This window comes from Phyllobates terribilis, unplaced genomic scaffold (genome assembly GCF_046119375.1).
Source record: "Phyllobates terribilis strain yellow unplaced genomic scaffold, ASM4611937v1 Scaffold_1__5_contigs__length_1240528914, whole genome shotgun sequence".
NCBI lineage: Eukaryota > Metazoa > Chordata > Amphibia > Anura > Dendrobatidae > Phyllobates > Phyllobates terribilis.
This window is the reverse complement of record NW_027362761.1, coordinates 844,116,551-844,144,391: the sequence shown is the minus strand read 5'-3', so window position 1 is coordinate 844,144,391 and position 27,841 is coordinate 844,116,551. Positions and strand designations below refer to the sequence as shown.

At 41.7% G+C, this 27,841-nt stretch overlaps 1 protein-coding gene across 7 annotated transcripts in view; it reads right to left on the bottom strand.

Annotated features, from left to right (window-relative positions):
* The window catches only part of BMPR1B (bone morphogenetic protein receptor type 1B), a 671,971-nt gene that overhangs the window by 255,107 nt on the left and 389,023 nt on the right, over positions 1-27,841 (bottom strand). For 3 of the 7 annotated variants that reach the window (XM_073638285.1, XM_073638268.1, XM_073638277.1), the window contains exon 3: positions 2,349-2,436. The exons of 3 other annotated variants lie outside the window; for them this stretch is intronic. The gene's annotated coding sequence lies outside the window, so the exon portion shown is untranslated. Of the gene's footprint in view, positions 1-2,348; positions 2,437-2,774; positions 2,883-27,841 lie in introns of those variants that run through there. One more of the 7 variants, XM_073638294.1, reaches the window with a different exon arrangement.

Sequence of the window (27,841 nt, the reverse complement as noted above, 5' to 3'; positions counted from 1 at the left end):
TCGGAGCTTCAGAGGCTCCTGAGCTTATATGTCACTGACTTGATTTATGATGAACTCACAGGACTGGTGATTTAGCAGAAACACTCACTGCTGTGATAAAACAAACAGATAAATGTGTTAGCTCAGAAAGCAGCAGCTGTGAACCCTTGCCATTTCTCTGTATACTTACTTATCATTAAGTATCAAGTATGAAAAATATGTAGCCGACCTGTGAAATAAATATCTTTGTGCCATTGTTAGAATCTCAGATCAACCTCAGGACCCCAGCATATACAGTCTTATGGTCAGCAGTGGTATCAATAAAGTCTAGGTAAAGAGTACCCACCATTAAAACAATATAGTGCAAAATATTTTACAATGTTTCTGGTTTATACAAGTTATATATGGAAATATTTTATATGATAGTGTAAGGAAAGAGAGTTTATTGAAGGATGCCTGGAATGTGTCGATACAATAAGGAAGGAAGGATGTATGCATTATAATATAAAAGTTATTGTGATAATGTCCCTACAAGTTACAAGACGTTTAATTCGCATTGGTCCAGGTAAAGCTTAGTTCTGAAATGCTTTTTTTTTGCAAAAACATTCATCTTCCTGAGCTCTGGAATGACATACGTACAGGTCATGTTCAATGTATAGGTCTCTTGTGTTACTGTTAACCTTAAGCTTATATTACAGCATGGGTGGGAGTACACAAACACAGGGGCTAATGATGTCTGAAACGTTAATGTCTATTGGAATCTGTTCAAATTTATTTTATGTAATGGAAAGAAAAATACCCTGGAAAAAAAGGATTTGTTGAGATTTTTTTTTTCTATGAATTCTGATACATTAAGAAAACTGCCATCAGTATTAAAAGGCATGCAAGAAGATGGTCCAGGTGTGCCCACATCTCGTATCATCTTGAAGATGGTCAAAATAGACACTCTTCTAATTTAATCACAAGTTCAATCAAAGTGAGCTTGCATATATCTAACATATACAACAACTGTACATGCTGCTGAGTAGATAGATATATAGATAGATAGATTGATACTGTAGATAAATAGATGGCTATATATATATATATATATAATAGATAAGTAGATATATAATAGATAGATAGGTACTGTAGATAAATAGATGATCGATAGATAGATATTAGATAGAGATTAGATAGATAATAGATATTAGCTACAGATTAGATAGATAGATATGAGATAGATAATAGATATAGATAGATAGATATGAGATAGATAATATATATTAGATAGATAGATAGATAGATAGATAGATAGATAGATAATAGATATTAGATAGAGATTAGAGAGATACATAGATATGAGTTACATATTATATATAGATAGATAGATATGAGATAGATAATAGATATTAGATAGAGATTAGATAGATAGATAGATAGATATTAGATAGAGATTAGATAGATACATAGATATGAGTTAGATATTAGATATAGATAGATAGATATGAGATAGATGATAGATAGATAGATAGATAGATAGATGATAGATAGATAGATAGATAGATAGATAGATAGATAGATAGATAGATATGGGATAGATAGATATGAGATAGATGATAGATAGATAGATAGATAGATAGATGATAGATAGATAGATAGATAGATAGATAATAGATAAATAGATAGATAGATAGATAGATGCATGTTCTTAGAATGTACAGTGCCTACTAATGTGTTCTTCAGTATGATAGCACCACAAAACTGTTCTGCACCACAAATGTGTAATAATGCACAGTTATTACTACTGTACAGACACTTCACTGCTAATTACCTGCAGACCACAGATGACCACCATATAAGTAATTTTGCTATCTACAATAATTAAAAGACGATCAGAATACTATTAGGAATACCTAAAAAGTGAACACTGATAACCATCATTTTGAAATCTGAAGAAACTATAATAATACTTATATTTATATAAGAAAATAGTAACAGGACATAGGCGCACGGCAATAAATTCAGAAAAATAAAAGTACAAAAAAAACCTAAAATAATAAAATATTCAATAAATAAACAAGAATGTGTCAGCCCTGATCCTACATACAGGTACAAATGCTATAATAGTAACAGTAATGATAGTAAATATTAGTAACGCAGAAAGAATAAGAAAAGCCTACAGTATTTTGCACACATTATGGGACTATGTGTAGAGGCATGTAGCTGGAGTTTCTAAGGGGTTAAGTGAAGCGCATAAAATCCATAACAGTGACCTGACACAGGGGAAGCCATGTGTGTAATGCTGGGGTAGATTAGCGGAACATTTGTACTGAGTGTGACACCTGCTTGTTTCCCCAAGAACACAGACAGAAGAGTGCAGCACTTACCCGCCACCTCAATCTCCACTTTTCGTTACTTTTTAACTTTTCGTTACTTGCAGAATGTTGTGAATTGAAGAAGGAAACCTGATGATGGCTGAAATAAAAAAGGCAAAATCAAAACCAGTTGAGCCCCTTGTGCTGCCCCTGGCTGTGCTGTCAGTGTGAGCCTCCGAAGCTGCAGGGTTGCGGTCTATAAATATTGACCCTAACACTTGCTCAGTACTTTACTTGCTCATGGAACAGGTCTGTGTTACCGTACACCATGGTAATACTCAGATGAAGTTCTCAGCTGCTCAGACAAAGCAGTGGATTGGCTCGCTACCCTCCAACAGACTGCCTGCCTGGAAATACCATTTCACTGCCAGCTATACAGATGCTGTGTGCCTTTCCAGGGGCCCAAATCAGGCGAAGAAATGAAACATATGTGCTTACCTTTAGAAGGAACACTGGAGCTACTTCTCAGTGCAGATCTAACATGCACAGAGCTCCATATGTCAGACCCAGATTAAATATGACTGTTCTGCCTCCCACGCTGCTGCACTCTTTTTTGGGGGGTGGCAGCATTTGATCTCTACAGCTATGCTTTTGGTACCCATGGAGCGATGCGGGAGGGTTTAGGGTGGCTGGCAGCTTGCCCACTACAGGTAGTGCTCCAGATCTTAGCTTTAAATAAAATCGAAGAATTGGACTTTCCAGCACATGCACTAGAAATTGTATACAATACCGGCACAAAAGGCGACTGGTTGCTTTACGTTACCAGGTGGCGTGAGATGTTGCATTGCTATTCGTTATGCCAAACTACATCTATCATACTTTTAAGCAGCACAAAGAATGTATTCACATTTGCTGGAAGGCAGCATAAATATAAAGAAATCCTCCAAACTGAAATCCTACAATGTCGATCGGCACTCGTCTAAGGTTCTTTCACATGGGCCAATAAAAAACTGTATGGGGACAGAACAATCGGTAATACGATCGTTCTGTTCCCATACAGAATGCATAATGTCAGCAGCACATCATATTGAGATGTCTACAATGAGTATTTTTAGGCTTTCTTGTTTGTCTGATGATTGGTGGAATGTTTAAATGGAAAATGTACATTTTTATGATTATCACCCCCCCATAAGAAAGGTCCTTCACAGTTAATAAATCAGTCATACAACAACTATACTATACCCATTACTGTCTATAATATAATTTTTTGGCAACTTCCAAGATACCTAAGTAGATAGATAGATAGATAGATAGACAGATAGAATCCTATGCATATTCGCACCCTCTGTATATTTGTGGATGTTTGCAGGTACAGTATATATGTTACATACATTCTGAAGACCATGGTAAATGCCGAGCCTCTATATTCGATATGAGAGTACTTCAGCCAACAGGTGCAGCAATAATTCCTTCTCAAATACTTCTCTTCAGTATTTTGGTGACACACTAAATCTTCCCTCAAGTTTATTGGCACATGGTATAAGCAAATAACTTGGGCTGTCCTTATCAAATCTCTTTAATTGACACTTGACTATAAATAAATAATTGTTCTCAACACAGACATCTGTCAATTTTGTCTTGCCTGGTTCACTGATTTTTAAAAACACTATTAGGGCATTCTTAAAAATTGAGGGGACCATCATTTTGCATCTTCCATCAATTATCTGGAGAACATAACAGTTACAAAAACATTTCTTTCTCTTTCTTTGTGGAGGACGTAGCACATCCAAACAATACACCATGTAATGCTTCACTTCCCCAGTGGGGGTGCTGCAGGAAAAACTACACACTTGTTCTCTGCACATTATAGCTGATACCAATTAATCAGTTTTGGCTAATAGTAAGGCAGCCTACTTATTTGGGGATTTCTTTCTAACAAGAAGGGATTTTAAAAAGTGAACAAGTCTTGAAAATGTACTTGTAGAAGGGGTCTGATGTTTGTTTGCCTCTCTACCCCCTAATGACTCTAGGGCCCATTCCCAGCACCTTTATTTTCTAACATTCGATTTCCTCAGAAGAGGGGGGTTCTGTATAGATACTTGAGACTAAACAACCAAAGGAGATGGTAAAAAGCAACACTGCACCTCGTCACTTAAAATATCCCATGACAGCTACATGTTCGGCCTCTATGGTTTATAAAACTTTAAAAAGGTGCACACAAAAGCAAAGGCATACGGGACAGTGTGAACAGACCAATTGTTTGTTTTGCCCAGACTTTAACCTACAACATACATTTCTATGCCTAACTAATATGAATATAGTAAGTGTGGCTGCTTTGAGTTGGTTGCTTATTCAAGTGTAGAGTTGAATTAAGTCTTTGACCCAACCTGCCATCACTCCATAAAATTTGAAGGCCTGTCATCATAGCTCTAACATGAACATTTTTATATCATCTCATATGTTACACACCTGCAACTATATGCGGTCTACTTAGTGACAGCAAGAAGAGAAAATGATCCAGGACATATGCGCTGCACCACCGCTGTGTTGTGTAATTTAAGTACCCGCATAAACACTATTTTTAGTATTAACCAGCATGTACTCTCCTGTTAACTTTCAAGTGCTCAATTTGTCTTGCTTTCATTCAGTATATAGAATTATTTTATATTTAAAGAGATAACTGTAAAAACATATACTCTCTCTCCATATATATGTCTGTATATACACGTACGTGTAAAGGTGTGTGTATCTATACATATAGCACAATATATACACACAGCTCAACTTCAAAATTGTCACCCCAATAAGAAGTCATGCAATTATGGAAATCACAGATCGATAGACATGTTAATGATACGTGAATGAAAAAATGGAATAATATTTTCCAAAACATCTTCCTCTATTCAGTATGAGTACCACCGGTAGAAATACACACACTTACATGCCTTGGAATGCTATCAATGAGGATATTAGTGGTTGTTTGAAGAATGTTCTGCCACGTAGAATGCCTATGAGCAGGCAAATCATCAAGATCCGCTGCTGGCTGCTCCCTTTGCAATTTGACATCCCAGATGTACTAGATGGGAGACAAATCTGGAGATGCAGCATGCCCTGGTAGCATGTTTTAGCCATGCAGGCTGCTTACATTGTCACGAGCAGCATGTGGCCTGCTGTTGTCATGTTGAAAAAAACAGCTTCTGGGACACTTCAGAGCAATGGCCGTACCACTTGTTTTCACTAACAAATCAATGTAGCTTCAAGCTGTTAGTGTACCTGGAACGAAAACTAGAGGGGTCCGGCTACCATACATTATACTGGTGTGATGTTTGCTTGTGAAGACCTCTTCATGACCTTATGCCACCGCTCTCAAAGACTATCATGGTGCAGAGCAACATGGCAATGTATGCTGGAATGGGGGCCGGAGATTTGTCTGGAGACCGCATGTGCAATGCCATGAAAAGGCTTTCACAAGGGAATGTCACGTCAGTCCTACTTCTAGCATAATTTACAGTAGCTTCATTCTAGGCACACTAACAGCTTAGCGTTACAAGGCTGTGGATTGAGTGATACGTCCATTTCTCAAAAGTGTCCCAGCAGCCATTTTCAACATGACAATGCCAGGCAGCATGTTGCTTGTGCTAGTGTGAGCAGCCTAAAAGTGCTACTATGGCCTGCAGGGTCTCTGGACTTCTCTCCCATAGAGCATATCTGGGATGCCATTGGTCGGCAATTTGCAAAAGAAACTGACTGCAGCGGATCTTGATGATTCGCATTCCCAAGTGCATTCAGTATGGCAGAAAAATCCTCAGACAAACATTAATAATATATTTTTTCATAACAACTTTTCCTTCTTGATGGTAGAACTTCACTATATACAGTACAGTGGTGTGAAAAAGTGTTTGCCCTCTTCCTGATTACGTATTCTTTTGCATGTTTGTTACACTTAAATGTTTCAGATCACAAAACAAATGTAAATATTTGACAAAGATAACAAAAGTAAACACAAAATGCAGTTTTTAAATGAATGTTTTTATTATTATGGGAAAAAGAAATCCAAACCTAAAGGGCCCCCACCTTAAAACATAAATTAACTGTGGTTTATCAAATCTTTGGGAAGCTGAGTTCAGTTTCCCTAGCCACACATAGGCCTGATTACTGCCACACCTGTTCTCAATCAAGAAATCATTTAAATAGGGCCTGCCTGACAAAGTAGAGTAGACCAAAAGATCCTCAAAAGCTAGACATCATGCTGCAATCCAAAGAAATTCAGGAACAAATGAGAAATAAAGTAATTGACATCTATCAGTCTGGAAAAGGTTCTAAAGCCATTTCTAAAGCTTTTTGACTCCAGAGAACCACAGTGAGAGCCATTGTCCACAAATGGAGAAAACATGGAACAGTGGTGAACCTTCCCAGGAGTGGCCGGCCGACCAAAATTACTCCAAGAGTGCAGTGATGACTCATCCAAGAAGCCACTGTAGAGTCGGCGTCTGCCTCCTACCGGGCAGAGAAGCTCTTCCCCTCACCGCCGCGGTCCCGGTCCGGTGTCCTCCAGCTCCCCTGCTGCTGCAGCACGCACCGCACTCAGCTTCCCGGGCACTGTGCTTAGAGCTAAAGAGTCCTCGGCCAATGGCCAGAGGACCACTCCAATTTAAATCACCTCCTCCAAAATGGAGGTGCCTGTGCAAGGTTGTTGTTTGTGTGCTAACACTCTCCTCAGCCCTCAGGTTCCAGTGCCCGCCAGTCTATCAGCCATGCCCGCCAGTCTGTCTATCAGCCGTGCCCGCCTGCCTGTCTATCAGCGATGCCCGCCAGCCTGTCTATCAGCCGTGCGCACCTGCTAGTCTATCAGCCGTACCCGCCAGCCTGTCTACCTGCCGTGCCCACCGGCTTGTCTACCCGGATCACCTGTCAGGTTACCTGCTGTGCCCGCCTGCTTGCCTACCCGGATCAACTGTCTGGCTACCTGCTGTGCCCGAATGCTTGCCTACCCGGATCACCCATCAGGCTACCTGCCGTGCTCATCGGCTGTACCTGTCATCTTCAGCCATCAGACCCATGGGAGTCGCCTGCTCTCACACAAGGTCGGTCCCAGAGTGGCACCTAGTCCACCTGCCCGGTCCCTCCCTGGTTCATGGAGTCAATTAAGCTGCCGTGTGGCAAGGGTCGGAACGAGTTGGCACTTAGTTATGCCCCTCTGGTCCCTCCTTGCATCTCAGCACAGAGGTTCTACCACCCGGATCCGTAATAGCCACAAAAGACCCCACAACAACATCCAAAGAACTTCAGACTAGTGTTGAGCCACCTCCGTAGTGTTCGGGTTCGGTTCGGTTCGTCGAACACCGGGATGTTCGAGGAACTGTTCGTCGAACTGTTCGTGGAACACCTTAGAACACCGTCGAACACCGTTAAAACCAATGGCAGGCAAACAAAAACACATAGAAAACAACTTCAAAGGTGTCCAAAAGCTGACAAACTGCTCAGAAGACACTCTCTTTAAAAAAGCCGGCCGGAAAATTCAGCAGCGGCATACACCGGTACCCGACAATTTAGACAAGAAGGAATAGAGCATCACACATAGATTAGATAGATAGAAACATGTCAGTCACACATATAAGAAGCACAGTGACAGTGTTGGTTACTGCACTTGTCATTTAGTGTAAAGGATTTATTAAAAAAATATTAGTGTTTTCATGCACCGTCTCTTTAAAAAAGCCGGCCGGCAATTCAGCAGCGGTACCCGACAATTTAGAACAGAAAGAATAGAGCTTCACACATAGATTAGATAGATAGAAACATGTCAGTCACATATATAATAAGTACAGTGACAGTGTTGCTTACTGTACTTGTCATTTAGTGTAAAGGATTTATTTAAAAAAATAATAGTGTTTTCATGCACCGTCTCTTTAAAAAAGCCGGCCGGCAATTCAGCATCTGTACCCGACAATTTAGAACAGAAAGATAGAGCATCACACATAGATTAGATAGATAGAAACATGTCAGTCAGATATATAATAAGTACAGTGATAGTGTTGGTTACTGTACCTGTCATTTAGTGTTAAAATAAAGGATTTATTAAAAAAAAAATTAGCGTGGGGTTCCCCGTAATTTTAGTCTCTAGCGGAGGTTAAGCAGACGGCTGGGGCAGATGTTTGAAGCCTGGGAAGGGGGTAATACCCACGGAGCTACCCATATCAGCCCCCAGCTGAATGCCTAGCCTTTACTAGCTATTAAAATGGGGGACCCCCCAAAAAAATGACGTGCGGTCCCCCCTATTTTAATAGCTAGCAAAGGCTAGGCAGACAGCTGGGGGCTGATATTAATAGCTCAGGAAGGGTGCCATGAATATTGGCCCCCTCCCAGGCTAGAAACACCAGCCGTCAGCTGCCCCAGAAATGGCACATCCATAGGATGCGCCAATTCTGGCACTTAGCCTCGCTCTTCCCACTGCCCTGTAGCGGTGGCAGTGGGGTAATAGGGCTGGGGTTGATGTCAGCTTATAATGCCAGCTGACATCAAGCCCAGGTTAGTAATGGAGAGGCGTCTATAAGACACCCCCATTACTAACCCCATAGTGAAAGCTAAAAAAAACACAAACACCCAGAATAAAGTCCTTTAATTGAAATAAACACACAATTCTTTATTGTTCTAAATTAAACCATACTTACCGTCACGCCCATTCCAGCTGAAGCCAATGATCTCCTGCAATAAAAATAAAATAATAAACCAACATCATCCTTACCTTTCGATGGTTCCGAGGACAGCTCCAGCTCTGCTACATCGAGATGACAGGCTGGACCGCAGCAGAACGCTGCCATCCAGCCTGTCAACCTGCAGACACTGAGAAAAGCAGGCTTGCTTGCGCTCCTCAGTGTCTCGCTGTGACGGCATCCAGATGAGCCGAGGTCATGTCCAATGAACTCGGCTCACCTCATGCACGTCACTGACAGCGTGGGAAAATTCTCATGCACTCAGCGCTTCAGCGTGAGAATTTTCCCACGCTGTCAGTGACGTGCATGAGGTGAGCTGAGATCATTGGACATGAACTCACCTCATGCACGTCACTGACAGCGTGGGAAAATTCTCACGCTGAAGCGCTGAGTGCAGGAGAATTCTCCCACGCTGTCAGTGACGTGCATGAGGTGAGCTCATGTCCAATGAACTCAGCTCACCTCATGCACGTCACTGACAGCGTGGGAAAATTCTCCTGCACTCAGCGCTTCAGCGTGAGAATTTTCCCACGCTGTCAGTGACGTGCATGAGGTGAGTTCATGTCCAATGATCTCAGCTCACCTCATGCACGTCACTGACAGCGTGGGAGAATTCTCACGCTGAAGCGCTGAGTGCAGGAGAATTTTCCCACGCTGTCAGTGACATGCATGAGGTGGGCTGAGTTCATTGGACATGAGCTCACCTCATGCACGTCACTGACAGCGTGGGAGAATTCTCCTGCACTCAGCGCTTCAGCGTGAGAATTTTCCCACGCTGTCAGTGACGTGCATGAGGTGAGCCGAGTTCATTGGACATGACCTCGGCTCATCTGGATGCCGTCACAGAGAGACACTGAGGAGCGCAAGCATGCCTGCTCTTCTCAGTGTCTGCGGGATGACAGGCTGGATGGCAGCGTTCTGCTGCAGTCCAGCCAGTCATCTCGATGTAGCAGAGCTGAAGCTGTCATGGGAACCATGGAAAGGTAAGGATGATGTTGGTTTATTATTTTTCTTTTATTGCAGGAGATCGTTGGCTTCAGCTGGAATGGGCGTGATAGTAAGTATGGTTTAATTTAGAACAATAAAGAATTGTGTGTTTATTTCAATTAAAGGACTTATTCTGGGTGTTGTGTTTTTTTTAAATACTTTACTAGAAATTCATGGCGGTCATGTCTAATACTGGCGTGACCCCATGAATTTTGGGCTTAGGGCCAGCTGATAATACCAAGCTGGCCCTAACCCCTTTATTACCCAGTGAGCCACCGCACCAGGGCCCTGGATGAGTTGGGTACAGCGCCAGAAGATGGCGCTTCTATGAACGCGCCATTTTCCGGGGTGGCTGCGGACTGCAATTTGCAGCGGGGGGGGGGGCAGAAAGCTTGGGCCTCCCTGCGCTGCAGATTCCAGCCCCCAGCTGCCTAGTTGTACCTGGCTGGACACAAAAATAGGGCGAAGCCCCACGTATTTTTTTTTTAATTATTTCATGAAATTCATGAAATAATTAAGAAAAAAAGGCCCTCCCTATATTGTTGTGTCCGGCCAGGTACAAATCGGCAGCTGGTGGTTGGGGGCAGCCCGTTCCTGCCTGCTGTACCTGGCTGGACACAAATATAGTGCGAAGCCCCACTTCAATTTTTTTAAATTATTTCAGGAATTTCATGAAATAATTTAAAAAAAATTGACGTGGGGCTTCGCACTATATTTGTGTCCAGTCAGGTACAGCAGGCAGGAACGGTCTGCCCCCAACCACCAGCTGCCTATTTGTACCTGACCGGACACAACAATATAGGGAAGCCCTTTTTTTTTTAATTATTTCATGAAATAATTTAAAAAAAATTGACGTGGGGCTTCGCACTATATTTGTGTCCAGCCAGGTACAGCAGGCAGGAACGGGCTGCCCCCAACCAACAGCTGCCTATTTGTACCTGGCCGGACACAACAATGTAGGGAAGCCCTTTTTTTCTTAATTATTTCATGAAATAATTTAAAGAAAATTGACGTGGGGCTTCGCCCTGTTTTTGTGTCCAGCCAGGTACAACTAGGCAGCTGGGGGCTGGAATCCGCAGCGCAGGGAGGCCCAAGCTTTCTGGGCCACCCCCGCTGCAAATTGCAGTCCGCAGCCACCCCGGAAAATGGCGCGTTCATTGAAGCGCCATCTTCTGGCGCTGTACCCAACTCATCCAGGGCCCTGGTGTGGTGGCTCACTGGGTAATAAAGGGGTTAGGGCCAGCTTGGCATTATCAGCTGGCCCTGAGCCCGAAATTCATGGGGTCACGCCAATATTAGACATGACCACCATGAATTTCTAGTAAAGTATTTAAAAAAAACACAACACCCAGAAAAAAGTCCTTTAATTGAAATAAACACACAATTCTTTATTGTTCTAAATTAAACCATACTTACCGTCACGCCCATTCCAGCTGAAGCCAACGATCTCCTGAAATAAAAGAAAAATAATAAAGCAACATCATCCTTACCTTTCCATGGTTCCCATGACAGCTTCAGCTCTGCTACATAGAGATGACAGGCTGGACCGCAGCAGAACGCTGCCATCCAGCCTGTCATCCCGCAGACACTGAGAAGCGCAGGCTTGCTTGCGCTCCACAGTGTCTCTCTGTGAGGGCATCCAGATGAGCCGAGTTAATGTCCAATGAACTCGGCTCACCTCATGCACATCACTGACAGCGTGGGAAAATTCTCCTGCACTCAGCGCTTCAGCGTGGGAGAATTCTCACGCTGAAGCGCTGAGTGCAGGAGAATTTTCCCACGCTGTCAGTGACGTGCATGAGGTGAGCCGAGTTCATTGGACATGAACTCGGCTCATCTGGATGCCGTCACAGAGAGACGCTGAGGAGCGCAAGCAAGCCTGCGCTTCTCAGTGTCTGCGGGATGACAGGCTGGATGGCAGCTTTCTGCTGCGGTCCAGCCTGTCATCTCGATGTAGCAGAGCTGAAGCTGTCGTGGGAACCATGGAAAGGTAAGGATGATGTTGCTTTATTATTTTTCTTTTATTGCAGGGGATCGTTGGCTTCAGCTGGAATGGGCGTGATTGTAAGTATGGTTTAATTTAGAACAATAAAGAATTGTGTCTTTATTTCAATTAAAGGACTTTATTCTGGGTGTTTTTGTTTTTTTTTAACTTTGACTATGGGGTTAGTAATGGGGGTGTCTTATAGACGCCTCTCCATTACTAACCTGGGCTTGATGTCAGCTGGCATTATAAGCTGACATCAACCCCAGCCCTATTACCCCACTGCCACCGCTACAGGGCAGTGGGAAGAGCGAGGCTAAGTGCCAGAATTGGCGCATCCTATGGATGTGCCATTTCTGGGGCGGCTGACGGCTGGTGTTTCTAGCCTGGGAGGGGGCCAATATTTATGGCACCCTTCCTGGGCTATTAATATCAGCCCCCAGCTGTCTGCCTGGCCTTTGCTAGCTATTAAAATAGGGGGGACCCCACGTCAATTTTTTGGGGGGTCCCCCATTTTAATAGCTAGTAAAGGCTAGGCATTCAGCTGGGGGCTGATATTAGTAGCCTGGGAAGCTCCGTGGGTATTATCCCTTCCCAGGCTTCAAACATCTGCCCCAGCTGTCTGCTTAACCTCCGCTAGAGCCTAAAATTACGGGGAACCCCACGCCAATTTTTTTTTAAATAAATCCTTTATTTTAACACTAAATGACAAGTACAGTAATCAACACTGTCACTGTACTTCATATATATGTGACTGACATGTTTCTATCTATCTAATCTATGTGTGATGCTCTGTTCCATTCATTCTAAATTGTCGGGTACCGCTGCTGAATTGCCGGTCGGCTTTTTTAAAGAGACGGTGCATGAAAACACTAATATTTTTTTTAATAAATCATTTACACTAAATGGCAAGTACAGTAATCAACACTGTCACTGTACTTCTTATATATGTGACTGACATGTTTCTATCTATCTAATCTATGTGTGATTCTCTATTCCTTCCATTCTAAATTGTCGGGTACCGCTGCTGAATTGCCGGCCGGCTTTTTTAAAGAGACGGTGCATGAAAACACTAATATATTTTTTTAATAAATCCTTTACACTAAATGACAAGTACAGTAAGCAACACTGTCACTGTACTTCTTATATATGTGACTGACATGTTTCTATCTATCTAATCTATTTGTGAAGCTCTATTCTTTCGGTTCTAATTTGTCGGGTACCGGTGTACGCCGCTGCTGAATTGCCAGCTTTTCATGTTTCACTGTGAGCACAGTTCCCATCGATTTGGGCAATCACTCTAATGCCACAACCACCATGGCTGTGGCATTACAGTGAGTGGCAGACAATCCCTGCATGATTGGTGCTCTAAATAGCGCCAGATATGCAGGACACGCTTTTGGTGCACGAACAGTTATCGAACATAACCTCGAACAGCCGAATTTTTTGTAAATCGTTCGGGTTCGTCGAACAACTCGAACACCGCCCAAAACAGCTCGAATTTGAGATTGGCGAACAGTTCTAGTCGAACAACGCTCATCTCTACTTCAGACCTCACTTGCCTCTGTTACGGTCAGTGTTCATGACTCCACCATAAGGAAGAGACTGGGCAAAAATGACATGCATGGCAGAGATCCAAGACGAAAACCACTGCTGAGCAAAAAGAATATAAAGGCTTGTCTCAGTATAGCCAGAAAACATCTTGATGATCGGCAAGACTTTTAGGAGAATACTCTGTGGACTGACGAGACAAAAGTTTAACTTTTTGGAAGGTGTATGTCCCATTACATCTGGCGTAGAAGTAACACAGCATTTCAGAAAAGGAACATCATAGCAATGGTAAAATATGGTGGTGGTAGTGTGATGGTCTGGCGCTGTTTTGCTGCTTCAGGACCTGAAAGGCTTGCTGTGGTAAATGGAATCATGAATTCCGCTGTCTACCAAAAAATCCTGAAGGAGAATATCCAGCCATCTGTTCGTGACCTCAAGCTGAAGCATACTTGGGTTATGCAGCAGGACAATGATCTAAAACACATAGGCAAGTACAGACCAGTTTCCAAATGCAAATGCCACACTTGGATAATCTCCAGATCTTTTACATGCTTAATTGATGATTAATTAAATAGGGACTAGCCCATGCAGCCCAATAAAGAGCTTTTGAAATAATTTTTAGGCAGCTACGTATTAAAGAGTTGTAATTCCTGAACCCTTACTCTAGTTAGGATATGTATACCCTCAAACTAAAACTACGAGTCTGCACTTTAAGCCCATATTGATTATAAGTATCCTGAATATGTTTTGGTAAACAACTAAAAGGCCAAAACATGTGTCACTGTCCATATATTTCTGGACCTAACTGTATATACATTGCTCTATTTAATAAATGAAACCAAGATAAGTATTGGTATATATATATATATATAATAGGCATTGCAAGACCTTGGGTATCCATGGTTACGACCACTAGCAAGTAGCTAACTAACTGTCACTATATCAGTAGTCGGGACCATGGATACCTAAGGTCCAGCATGGTATATGCTGGTATAAAATATTCAAATATCTTAAGCAAAAAAATGTTTTGGAGCCATTAAAAGCTCACTTACAGCCTGAAAATGTGCCTGGTAAGGAGCGGGAGAAAATAGCCTGGTCATGAACTGGTTAAAAATGAAACATATTATACTAACTCCTTTTTGAGCTTTACTTATTTTGCTCAGTTATATAGTGCCATTCCCTCCACAGCACTTTACAGACATCATCATCAAGGTCCCCAATGGGGCTCACAATCTAGATTCTCAATCAGCATGCTTGTGGAGTGGGGAGGAAATTGACACACTTGGAGGAAACCCACGCAAACACAGGGAGAACATACAAACTCCTTGCAGATGTTGTCCTTGGTGGGATTTGAACCCAGGACCCCAGTGCTGCAAAGCTACAATGCTAACCACTAAGCCACTGTGCTGCCCTGTTTGGTGAAGATATGTATAAAACACAAGTTAAGAAGGGTGTTGCAACATTAAAACAGTGGTGAACCATTTATATATACAAAATACATTTGAAATATCAACATCTATAAGTTTTCAAAGAATACAAATTTTTATAAGGACTCTGCCTTAGGCCTCATTCAGACGTCTGTGTTTCGAGTACGCGTGGTGTCTGTTTACTCAAAAGTGTTTTGTGATTGGGCAGCAAATGTACAGTTAGGTCCATATATATTTGGACAGAGACAACATTTTTCTAATTTTGCTTCTAGACATTACCACAATGAATTTTCAACAAAACAATTCAGATGCAGTTGAAGTTCAGACTTTCAGCTTTCATTTGAGGGTATCCACATTAAAATTGGATGAAGGGTTTAGGAGTTTCAGCTACTTAACATGTGCCACCCTGTTTTTAAAGGGACCAAAAGTAATTGGACAGATTAAATAATTGTAAATAAAATGTTCATTTCTAGTACTTGGTTGAAAACTCTTTGTTGGCAATGACTGCCTGAAGTCTTGAACTCATGGACATCACTAGACGCTGGGTTTCCTCCTTTTTGATGCTCTGCCAGGCCTTCACTGTGGTGGTTTTCAGTTGCTTTTTGTTTGTGGGCCTTTCTGTCTGAAGTTTAGTCTTCAACAAGTGAAATGCATGCTCAATTAGGTTGAGATCAGGTGACTGACTAGGCCATTCAAGAATATTCCACTCCTTTGCTTTAATAAACTCCTAGGTTGCTTTGGCTTTATGGGTCATTGTCCATCTGTAGTATGAAATGACAACCAATCAGTTTGGCTGCATTTGGCTGGATCTGAGTACACAGTGTAGCATCGGCGTCTCGGCCTCCTGCTAGGCAGAAACGCCGTCCCTCTCACCTTCCTGTTCAGCGCGCGGCATCCTCCTGCGCTCCTTCCCTCGCTGCTGCCGGCACGCACTCCTTCCCGGGCACTGTGGTTAGGGCGTGCGCGCTCCCCCTCTCTTAAAGGGGCCGCGTGCGTCGTCCTAAGGGGTCCCCGGACAATTGCCGGAGGACTTCCCATATATAAGGCACCTCCTCCAAAATGGAGGTGCCCGAGCAAAGTTGTTTGCACTGTGTCTCACCTGTGCTGCAGCCCTCAGATTCCGCTGCTAGCCTGACTTCTCGTCCTGCCTGCCAGCCTGTTACTTGCCTTGTCTGTTTGACCGCTCACCTGGGAGCGTCCACCAGTTACCTGCCTCGTCTGTCAGACCGCTCACCTGGGAGCGTCCACCAGTTACCTGCCTGTTACCTACCTCGTCTGTCAGACCGCTCACCTGGGAGCGTCCACCAGTTACCTGCCGCGTCTGTCTGACCGCTCACCTGGGAGTGTCCACCAGTTACCTGACTGTTACCTGCCTCGTCTGTCAGACCGCTCACCTGGGAGCGTCCACCAGTTACCTGCCTGATACCTGCCTCGTCTGTCTGCCCGCTCACCTGGGAGCGCCCACCAGTTACCTGCCAGTTACCCGCCTCGTCTGTCTGCCCGCTCACCTGGGAGCACCTGCCTGTTTCCTGCCAGCCTGCCTGGAGATCCTGCCGTCACTTGTTGTGACCATCTTCCTGGTAAAACCTATAGACTGCTACCTGCCCTGTTTTCTCGAACTGTGTCCACCTGCCAGCTACCAGAGACTTCCACCTGCTTGCCGTGTCCATCCGCCATACCGGTCAGTCCCAGCCATCTGACTCGTGGGAGCCACCTGCTCTCTTACAAGGTCATCCCCAGAGTGGCACCTGGTCCCTCAGCCCGGATCCTCCCTGGTCACGGTGTCGTTAGCTGCCGTACGACCAGGGTCGGTTCGGGTGGATACTTAATCACGCCCCTCTGGGTCCCTCCTTGCACCTCGGCACAGAGGTTCCACCACCCGGCCCCGTAACACACAGTATGGCTCTGAATACATCAGAATTAATTCGGCTGCTTCTGTCCTGTGTCACATCATCAATAAACACTAATGACCCAGTGCCACTGGCAGCCATGCATGCCCAAGCCATCACACTGCCTCCGCCGTGTTTTACAGATGATGTGGTATGCTTTGGATCATGAGCTGTACCACGCCTTCGCCATACTTTTCTCTTTCCATCATTCTGGTAGAGGTTGATCTTGGTTTCATCTGTTCTTCCAGAACTGTGCTGGCTTTTTTAGATGTTTTTTTTAGCAAAGTCCAGTCTAGCCTTTTTATTCTTGATGCTTATGAGTGGTTTGCATCGTGCAGTGAACCCTCTGTATTTACTTTCATGCAGTCTTCTCTTTATGGTAGATTTGGATATTGATACGCCTACCTCCTGGAGAATGTTGTTCACTTGGTTGGCTGTTGTGAAGGGGTTTCTCTTCACCATGGAGATTATTCTGCGATCATCCACCACTGTTGTCTTCCGTTTGCGCCCAGGTCTTTTTGCATTGATGAGTTCACCAGTGCTTTCTTTCCTTCTCAGGATGTACCAAACTGTAGATTTTGCAACTCCTAATATTGTAGCAATTTCTCGGATGGGTTTTTTCTGTTTTTGCAGCTTAAGGATGGCTTGTTTCACCTGCATGGAGAGCTCCTTTGACTGCATGTTTACTTCACAGCAAAACCTTCCAAATGCAAGCACTACACCTCAAATCAACTCCAGGCCTTTTATCTGCTTAATTGAGAATGACATAATGAAGGGATTGCCCATACCTGTCCATGAAATAGCCTTGGAGTCAATTGTCCAATTACTTTTGGTCCCTTTAAAAACAGGGTGACACATGTTAAGGAGCTGAAACTCCTAAACCCTTCATCCAATTTTGATGTGGATACCCTCAAATGAAAGCTGAAAGTCTGAACTTCAACTGCATCTGAATTGTTTTGTTTAAAATTCATTGTGGTAACGTCTAGAACCAAAATGAGAAAAATGTTGTCTCTGTCCAAATATATATGGACCTAACTGTACTTAATGAATATTAATTCATTTAATGTTTTGATTCTGTTTTATAGAGATAATTCATTTATTAATAATTAATATGTAATGTTTTTGTGTTTATTATTAACGTTGCATAATTATTTGTAATAAATAAATATTAAGTGAATAATTAAATATACAAATTTGCCCAAAAAGTTTGTTATTTGGAGTACCATTTAAATGTTTCGTAATGTCTACACAAGCTTTTCCCATTTATATTGAAGCCTGTAGGGAAAAAACTACTGATGCACCAGTAACTTATCAAGTAACGGTTCAAAAAAATTCAGTGGTGCTCACAAACCCACAGTGCACTTCTATAATATATGAACTGGAATTCATAGATCCCTTATGTTTTATATGTAACATCTGGTAAGTGCAGCACCAGACAAACCTCACATAAACATCCTATGTGACCCCAATTTTTTCTATCATTAGAAACATATTGGACTTATATTTGTATATTATGCCTATAGGCACTTTCTGTGGATCATAGTTTAATGCTCTAAGAATAATCATTACATTAACACTTCTCAGACATCTGCAGATTTTATATTACAGAAAAGTACACATATGGATTATGCATTCACCACGCACAGTTTCATTTTAACAATACAGTTGCTGAACTAGTTTATTTGAGAGAATATGAAGAAAGAGATAGCAGAAGGAAAAATATAAATGTAAATGGTGCATAAGTTAGTATATACAATAGAGTTCAAAGACAGTAGGAAAAAAAAGATAAATGAAGCACCCTAAACATTAGCAGGTTCAGCTGCACCAATGGCTAAGACAAACTATACTTTACCTAAGTACATTCTACAAACTTTTTTTTCATATAAAAGGATGATTAACACTTTGTAATTTATAGCTAACTCTACACCTGATACCTAATTTGAAAGATTTTCTGCATGGTGTAGGGACTCACTCTCTCAGATAAGCATTAGGTAGCATTCACACAGGAAACGCGGTTTGGTCTAAACAGGTGCAGTTTTATTGCTTTCATAAAACTCCAAGGGATTCAAAACCAATCACAGCCTCTTCTGGGCACAAAGGTATCACAGCAAATAAACAGTTCATTCAGCAGGCACATATATGTCAGTGCGGGCTCACCCAAACCGATTATAGTCCGTTCTACTAGAGCAAGCTTCATAAACAGAATAGGCCCAATCTCAACAGTCTTGGTATCACCTTCAGCTTGAGCTCCAGCACCAAACAAAAGTGTTCAACGATGGACACGGTTCACACTGAACAGGCTGCAGCTTCCACACAGTTCTCTGCAGCTCCCACAAATAGACGCCGCAGCTTTGCCAGCTGACCTATGCAGTCTCCATTCAGAGAGCGATCCCGGCATGTCTCTCTCTCAGCTAAAGCTCACATTTTGGCTGGTCACTCACCAGCAGCACACTCGACTCTTCTCCAACTAGCAGACTGACACACCTCTAGTGAACACAGGCCCAGGTTCTAGTAAAAAGCAAAAATCAAATCATACAGAGCTAGGAGTTAACCCTGTCCTACCTGGCTGTGATACATAGGATATTTTTCAATTTCTCTAAAGGGACTGTGCTGTGTAATCAGAAAATTAAATATTGTTTAAATAATTTTTGTTAAATGTTTTTTCAAAAATATTTTTGATACACTTATTTTCTATATCACTATCTATATAAAAAATAAGAAATCATACAATTTTTACACATTCCACAAGGTTTATACTAGACTCATAGACCTTGATTCATCAAGACTGGTGTTTTTCACATCAGTCTTGATGAGGGGCAGAGGATGCCCAAAATGTTAAGAAGCCCCTATGTGTAAGATTTCTAAAGATAAAAATCTCCATTATTTGCCTGAATTAGTTTCTATAAAGTATTATACAGCATTGCATTTTTCAACCTGATGCTACCAACACTTTGATTTCCCCACAAAAAAAACAATGTAGTAATATTTTGGTAATGTGGCACTAGCTAGGGACTCAATAGCTAAGCAGTATTTATACACAGCCTCAACTATGGTGCATACTGCCAAATAATACAAATTCTACTGCCGTCCCACAGGTTTTAGCTGGAGGCCTGGTCAGTGTAATAATAGATAAATCCCTTGTGATTAAAGCTGAAACTCAAGTACATTTGATGAAATGGTATTTATATGCTATTTCCTTGCATTGGCAGTATGGGTGTGGAGCTGAAGCAGGTACATTTTGTCTGGTGAAGATCCTGCCAGCCATATAAATTGCTCTCTTCCAGGCGCTTCATGGAATTCATCATTACTAGGCTGACATATGGAAAAGCACAGATCACCTTAGAGGCCAAAGACAGAGGTTCAAGACATATTTTTAGGTAAAAAATTAAACTCAGCTTGGCATTTTCCCCTAAATCTGGAAAAGAAGACATTCCAGGGCTAGAAAAAAAAAGTGTAGGATAAAGGTTTCAGTGCTGAAAACAAAATGAAGGAGAAATTCCCATTGTACCCAACAGATGTAATTCATTACACTAATAATAGGAGGCATTGTGGTCTACTAGACCCATACGTCTGGCAGTAATTTAACTGCTTACTGCCGTATTATCAAAGTAATTTTTCAATCTTACAAAAAATAAAGAATAAGTATGTTTTTAAACTTTCTTTAGACTATTATCACATTTGCTTCAATTTTGAAACTTGGCAAACATGTTTCTTATTTTAAGTTAAGCTGGGTTATTAAAACAATATGAGAAGCCACGTTTGAGAAAAAAGAAGAAAAGGCAATTATCAACTAAATGATAACAGCAATCTAATGACCGCCGATATGCAGCAGAGCATGATGAATCTAGAGCCACCTAGTCTAAGGTAAATACCTTTTTTTCTTATTTTATTTAGCACACTGATGGGTGGCCGCTGAAAGGCTGCATGGCTCATGTACCAGAAGTAATATAAGATCGTCGAGGGACACCATGCTTGGAGTGAAGTGGCGCCTGTCCAGGAGGCAAGTATGCTTTTTTTTCTTATTTTATTTAGCACACATTCGGAGCCAATGATGGGGGGCTGCTGATAGGTTGCTTATATCATGTGAGCACTGCAGCCTAGCAAAATCACTGAGGGACACCATGCTCAGAGTGTAGGTATGGCGCAGGTCAAGCAGGTAAGTATGCTTTTTTCCTTATTTTATTTATCACACACCATTGGTCGCTGATGGGCTAGACACTCTGGGTCACTGATGGGTGGCCACTGATAGGCTATAGTGCTCACATGAAATAAATAATGTAACAAGATCATCAAGGGACACCATGCTCAGTGTGGCACCAGTCCAAAAGGTAAGTATGCTTTTTTTCTATTTTTATTCAGACCAAGAGGGAAATGGAAAAAAAGATGTACTTTTTCTTAATTACTTATCTTCAGAATCATGAAGAATTGAAACAGCAAGCACCTTTGTTATGGAATTGGACAATGGCCGGTAAACTAGATCAGTCATGTATAACAGGCCCTAAATAAGGTTACTAAAATGAAAATAGAATTTAGTAGGGCATATGGTCATCAGGAGACCAGGGTTATATCATATTGTGGAGACACGAGAGTCAGTGGGTGCTCTACAGAAGGAATGCATGGGCCAGGGCTCATCCCACTGAAAGCCCATACTCCTTCCCCATGGGCAGAACACTACTCAGATAACACAGGGTGAGGGAACCGCACTCCGATAAGACTTAATTGGATCACCAACAGCCAACAACATATAGCACATTCCCAGCAAGTACCCAAGATGGTATAACTATGTACAATTCTCATCCTTCCACTGACTCGCCGGGGATTAGAACCTCCACAACTTCAGGGCATCCAGGGCCAACTACCCCAACCAGTAGCACCCCACTTTTGGTAGGCACCCACAAAGAAGAGGTAGCGACAAGTTTAGGAAGCTGAACGAGAACAGCAAGGTATATGGCAAGGTGACCTGATTGTCCCAACCTGGGTTCTCAAACGACTTTATGGATTCAGTGATGGGCAGAGAAGCAAATCTGTATTCCACCAGCTGGAACCGTGGTTCCTGGGCGGACATCCTGTAGAATCGCACCGCTGACAGGGGCAGGCCCCTTTTATATCCCATAGCTCTCATTTCAGGACATTATCCCACAGGATTGGAGGAAGGTGGGGGGAGGTAATCCCTCATTGTTGAATTAGACTGCATATTTCTCCTCCAAGTCATGCAGACTAGTACACCTGAGGGTGCTGATGCAATACGTAATCAGCAGGCATTCCACAAATTAACATACAACAGCTGTCAATGGACAGTCTCATATGAAACAAAAGCTCATGTTCCTTGACCTACTGAACAAAGTAACAGTACATCTGGCATAATTAAGAACAATTCATCCTCGCACCAGTGGCCAGATTAACGCTTTGTCGTCACAAATATGTCCTGTCCTTGTGATGAAGCCATGTCTATCTCTTAAAGAAGCACTCCCACTAACTTTTTTATTCATTAACTGTGTGCTGATTTGCCGATTTCAGTCCCGAGAACGGAAGGTATGCATGATTTATACATACCCCCAGGCAGTGGGCGTGGCCTCGCTCTCCATACATTTGTATGGAGCAAGGCCACATCCTCTAGTCGACCACGCCCATCAGACAGTCACGTCTCTAGACGAGGTGCAGTCTTGACTCCATACAAGGGTATGGAGCGAGGCCGCATCCACTGGCTGGGGGTATGTATAACTCATACATACCCTTCGTTCCCAGGTCTGAAATCGGCGTGCACTGTTGGGATTCATAAGTCTGCAGTCACACAGAGTGACTTCAGACTTATCGGTTTGGACTGGACAACCCCCTTAAGGCTATCTTCAATTACGACACTTAAGTCGTACATTAAATCTACTAAAATCCCACCAGCAATGTGAGTGATAGGAGCAGAACAAAATCTGCCTATTGACCACGTTGTTTATTATAAAATCTATAGCAAGCTCATTATTTTAATGTATTCTGCCATGGACGAGCACCACAGCTTTGTATTACAATGGAGTAATCCTCACATAGATCCACTGGGCTGGCGAATCTGTGACAGAAATCCAAGTGTTATATTTGGATTCCAGAATTGGATATTTTGTAAATTACATATTGGATTTACATATGGAAAATCCTAAATGTGCAAAGTTACTCTAAGGTATTACAAAAATAAAAATAAAAAACTTACCAAAATAACTAGGCCAATAAAGTACCGTACTCATCATAGTCTCTTACACATGGCATTCGCACAGCCTGCTACTAGTCCACCAGCCTATATAAGCTATTTAGCCACATGCCTCTTTGCACTTCAGCTATTAGCCTGCTTAACCAATCTTGCACAGTATACATAACTCCAGCAATTGTATGTTAATCCTTTCAGCACTTGGTTTGAAAGCAACCAGAACACATAATCTGCATCCAGGTGTTACACTCTTTCATGGGCACTCACTGAAAAATTTTTGTTCTTGACAAAAAAGCTTGTATTATGGCGAACTAAAGAGTTAAATTACAATTTTACATAAGTATTTCCTATCTATATATATTGGTGAGCTGTTGTAGACTTGTAACCGTCAAAGGTAGGCAGCAGAAAAATCACCATGGGGGTCACGTGCAACTGCCTGAGTGACAGTAGGGCGGGTGCACTAAAGCTTTAGGATGTTCAAATGTAGACTAGATGATGTTAAACTGCTGCATATTTATCAAAGAGACTCAAGCTGGATGATATGCTCACACATTCTATCAGCTTACTTGGTGACAATGACAATGTGGCACACTTTTGGCAAGCTGTGTCGCAATATAGACCCCACCCCTTTCCAAAATATTTTTTTTTTAAATGTTTAAAAGCATAATATACAGTCATGGCTGAAAGTGTTGACACCCTTAAAAATGTTCCAAAAAATGAAGTATTTGTCCCAGAAAATAATTGCAATTACACATGTTTTATTTTATATGTTTATTTCGTTTCAGTGTATTGGAACAACACAAAAAAACAAGAAAAAAAAAGCAAATTGGGGGTGTGGTCAATATGAAAATCACACCTGAAACCAGATAAAAAGGTGAGAAGTTTACTCAATCTTTGCATTGTTTGCCTGTGGATGCCACACTAAGCATGGGGAACCGAAAGAGGAGAAGAGAACAGTCTTCAAAATTGTTGAACAATATCAACAATCTCAAGGTTAAAAGTCCATCCCCAGAGATCTTGATATTCATTTGTCAACTATGCACAACATAATCAAGAAGTTTACAACCCATGGCACTGTAGCTATTCTCCCTGGACATGGACAGCAGAGAAAAATTGATTAAAAATTGCAACGCCGGATATTCCAGATTGTGGATAAGCAGCCCCAATCAACTTCCAAAGAAATTCAAGCTGTCATGCAGCCTTCAATGTGCATCACTGTCAGTGCGAATTATCCGTATCCGTATTGAATGAAATGAAGTGCTAAGGCAGGAGACCCAGAAGGACTCCACAGCTGACATAGAGACATAAAAAAGCTAGACTGCAGTTTGCCAAAATGTGCATGAGTAAGCCAAAATCCTTCTGGGAATCCGTCTTGTGGACATATGAGACCAAGAGAGAGCTTTTTGGTAAAGCACATCATTCTTTTTACCGAAAAAAGAATGAGGCCTACAAAGAAAAGAACACAGTACCTACAGTCAAATATGGTGGAGGTTCAAATATGTTTTGGGGTTGTTTTGCTGCCTCTGGCACTGTGTATCTTGAATGTGTGCAAGGCATAATGAAATATGAAGATTCCTAAAGGATTTTGAGTCACAATGTAGTGCCCAGTGTCAGAAAGCTGGGTTTGTGTCCTAGGTCATGGGTCTTCCAGCAGGACAATTACCCCAAACATACTTTAAGGAGCACCCAGAAGTGGATGGAAACAAAGAGATAAAGAGTTCTAAAGTGGCCAGCAATGTGTTTAGATCTAAATCCCATTGAACACCTGAGGAGAGATCTTAAAATTGCTGTTGGAAGAAGGCACCCTTCAAGTATGAGAGACCTTGAGCAGTTTGCAAAAAGAAGAGTGGTCCAAAATTCAAGTTGAGAGGTGTAAGAAGCTTGTTGATGGTTATAGGAAGGGATTGATTGCAGTTATTTATTCCAAAGGATGGGCAACCAAATATTAAGTTGAGGGTGTCACAAAATTTTGTCCTACCAATTTTGGGGATTTTGCGTAAAATTATGTCCTATTTGCCATTTTTCTCTGTTTTTTTTTAAATTGTTACAATACACAAATAGGAAATAAATGTGTGTAACAAAACATGTGTAATTGCAATAATTTTCTGTGAGAAATACTTCATTTTCTGGAACAAATTTGAGTGTGACAGGCAAGTAACTTCATTTTTTATTGCAAATTAGGCCAGAACTTTGCCACATTTAGCAAAGTAAATCTGCACCAGTGTGAGTAGACCCTATGACCACATTTATCAATGTATTTGTGCCTATTTTTTAGAAAATTCTACTATGAAAATTATATCAAATCTGCTTTGTGTCACATTAGTTAACCATTTGCTTCATAATATTCATCTATCTGTGCCAAGCATATCACATTGTAAAGCTAGAATAACAACAGGATATTTGGTATATATGAATGATCACTGGGGGGGACTCCTGAGACTCCCACATTCACAAGAACAGGGATCTCAAAGTTCCTCGTGTGAACGTAGTGGGGATGAGCATGTGCAATCACTACTTTACTCACTGACTATGATAATGGTGGTTGCACATGCTCTCTAACCCAATGTTCACCCAGGGGATGATGGGCTCTTCCCTCTCAGGACCAGTAAAGGTCTTAGCATCTACAGTATCATCTAAATATTATTGATCTAACTTGACCACTGCAATGGGGCAGCCATCCCTCTGCAGCATCAGAGGATTGCAGGAGAACTGAAGCTGGCCAGATCCAGCGATCCAGTCAGCTTCAGAACAGAGCTTAAAAACCCTATAGCAAAGAGCTTTTAAGTACTGCACTCCTTGTATAGATGATCTGCCACCACTGATATGCTCCAGTAAAGGCAATGGGCAGTAAACAATAAAATAAAATGTTGACAACAAGTTTTTGAAGCACTTCGCAAATAACTTTGAAGCACTTTTAAACCACGTTGCATTAAATAACTTGAGAATAATCCTTTAAAGTAATTTAGGTGGAAAGTAATGGGAATAACTTTTCCCAAATGTTTTATCTTTTATGCAAGTAAAAAGGAGTTGTCTGTTCACTGAAGTTTAGTAATACATTTACAGGAGTCATTCATCCATCATTATGTGTATCTCCAACTAGCTCCACAGACATTTCATATTTCAATCATGAAATTTGAAAATTATCTTGATTCTGTTAATGTGTTTTTGCAGTCTACATTTACACCTTGCAGCTTTTTAATTCCCCCAAATTATTTTGGCACTGTTCACTGTTTGTGAAAACATAAATCTCAAATGTATATGTTGGCCAGAACTGCTGAGACAACACAAGGATGTGTATCGTCAAGGGAGCCTTACATGTATGAGAAGCGTTATATGTAATATAGGGATATAGCGCCAGTGCCAATACTCGAAAGTCAGGTTAGATTACCCATTAGTCCTTGACATAGATGTTTCATGGTGCCCGGCTTCATTTCAGAATGAGATGCCTCTAAGAATGTAATGAATCACACCTAAGGGCAATATCCAATAAATCATTCTGTTGAAAGTATGCTACTATGGTTAAAAGTGTTTTTCCATAATCAAAACCTATAACTTATCAAGGATATCTAATTACTGGGACCCCACTAATCACAACATTGGCGGTCCCAAGTCCTTCTGTGAATGTAGTGGTGGTCACCAATGTATAGTACTGCATTATTCATATTGAAGAAAAGGGGAGCTCACCACGCTTGCTGGTCTTGCAGGTAGCCAAGAAACTTGCTTAAATCCGGCTGGTGATGCACAGCGACACTCAGGAGAAGGGAGAAAGCAGCACATCCATCCGGTGAATATAAAAAGACTTACTTATTTAAATTCCATTCAAATGAACAGTGTCCATATGAAACGTTAAAAACTGACACATTTCAGGCGAAAACACCCTTAATCTTAGTATCATAGTAGCACTATGATTAAGGGCGTTTTTACAGAAACGCGTCAGTTTTTAACGTTTCCTATGGACATTGTTCATTTTAATGGAATTTGAATAAATTGTTTGTTTTTTTTTATAATCACCGGATGGACATGCTGTTTTCCCCCTCCTTCTTCTGCATTATTCATACAAGAGACTCGGGGGCTGCCATTCTTGTAACCAGTGGGAGTCCCAGTGGTCGGACATGCACTAATCACACTCTTATCACCTATTCTGTGCATGGCTAAGCTTTGACTTAGGCAAAGTCCCTTTAAAATCAATACAATACAGTTTTCATTATAATATCATTATTATTGGCAAAAGAGAGAAAAAAAAAAAGGGATATCAGCTTACCCACTTAGAAGATTGCAGCAGTGCGACTGGGAGGATAAGTAGAAAACCAGGAAAATCCAGCTGAGCAAATCTTCTAAAATCAATTAGTTTATTAGGTCATGAAAAGAATATTAAAACACCTTAGGAGGACATCAGCAAACGCGTTTCGAACTATGAGTTCTTAATCATTGCATCATTATTATTGTTATTTTTCTACAATCTATGTGTTCACTATCAGTATCTGGATTTTTCTCTTTTTTATTAAAGTGATGGCATATCACTGGAATGTGACATAAATCCTGATTAGTGGGGGGGTCAAATCATTTGAAGAGGATGCTTTAATGCTTCTTTGGTGCTTTGTCCCCTGCACAGTGCAGCTTCTGGCCAACCGCTTCACAGAGAAATGCAGCACAGCTCCATTACAATAACTTTGCTCATGTGGACAGTGCAATTTTTCATCATCTCCTTTGCAGGGCATGTGTACAGCTGTTTTAAACCATTGCACTTATGCACAGCTTTCATATTATGTTGGGTTTGTCTTGATACAAAACTGTCTCCCAAAATTAAGTTCTCTTTCAGGCTGCAGA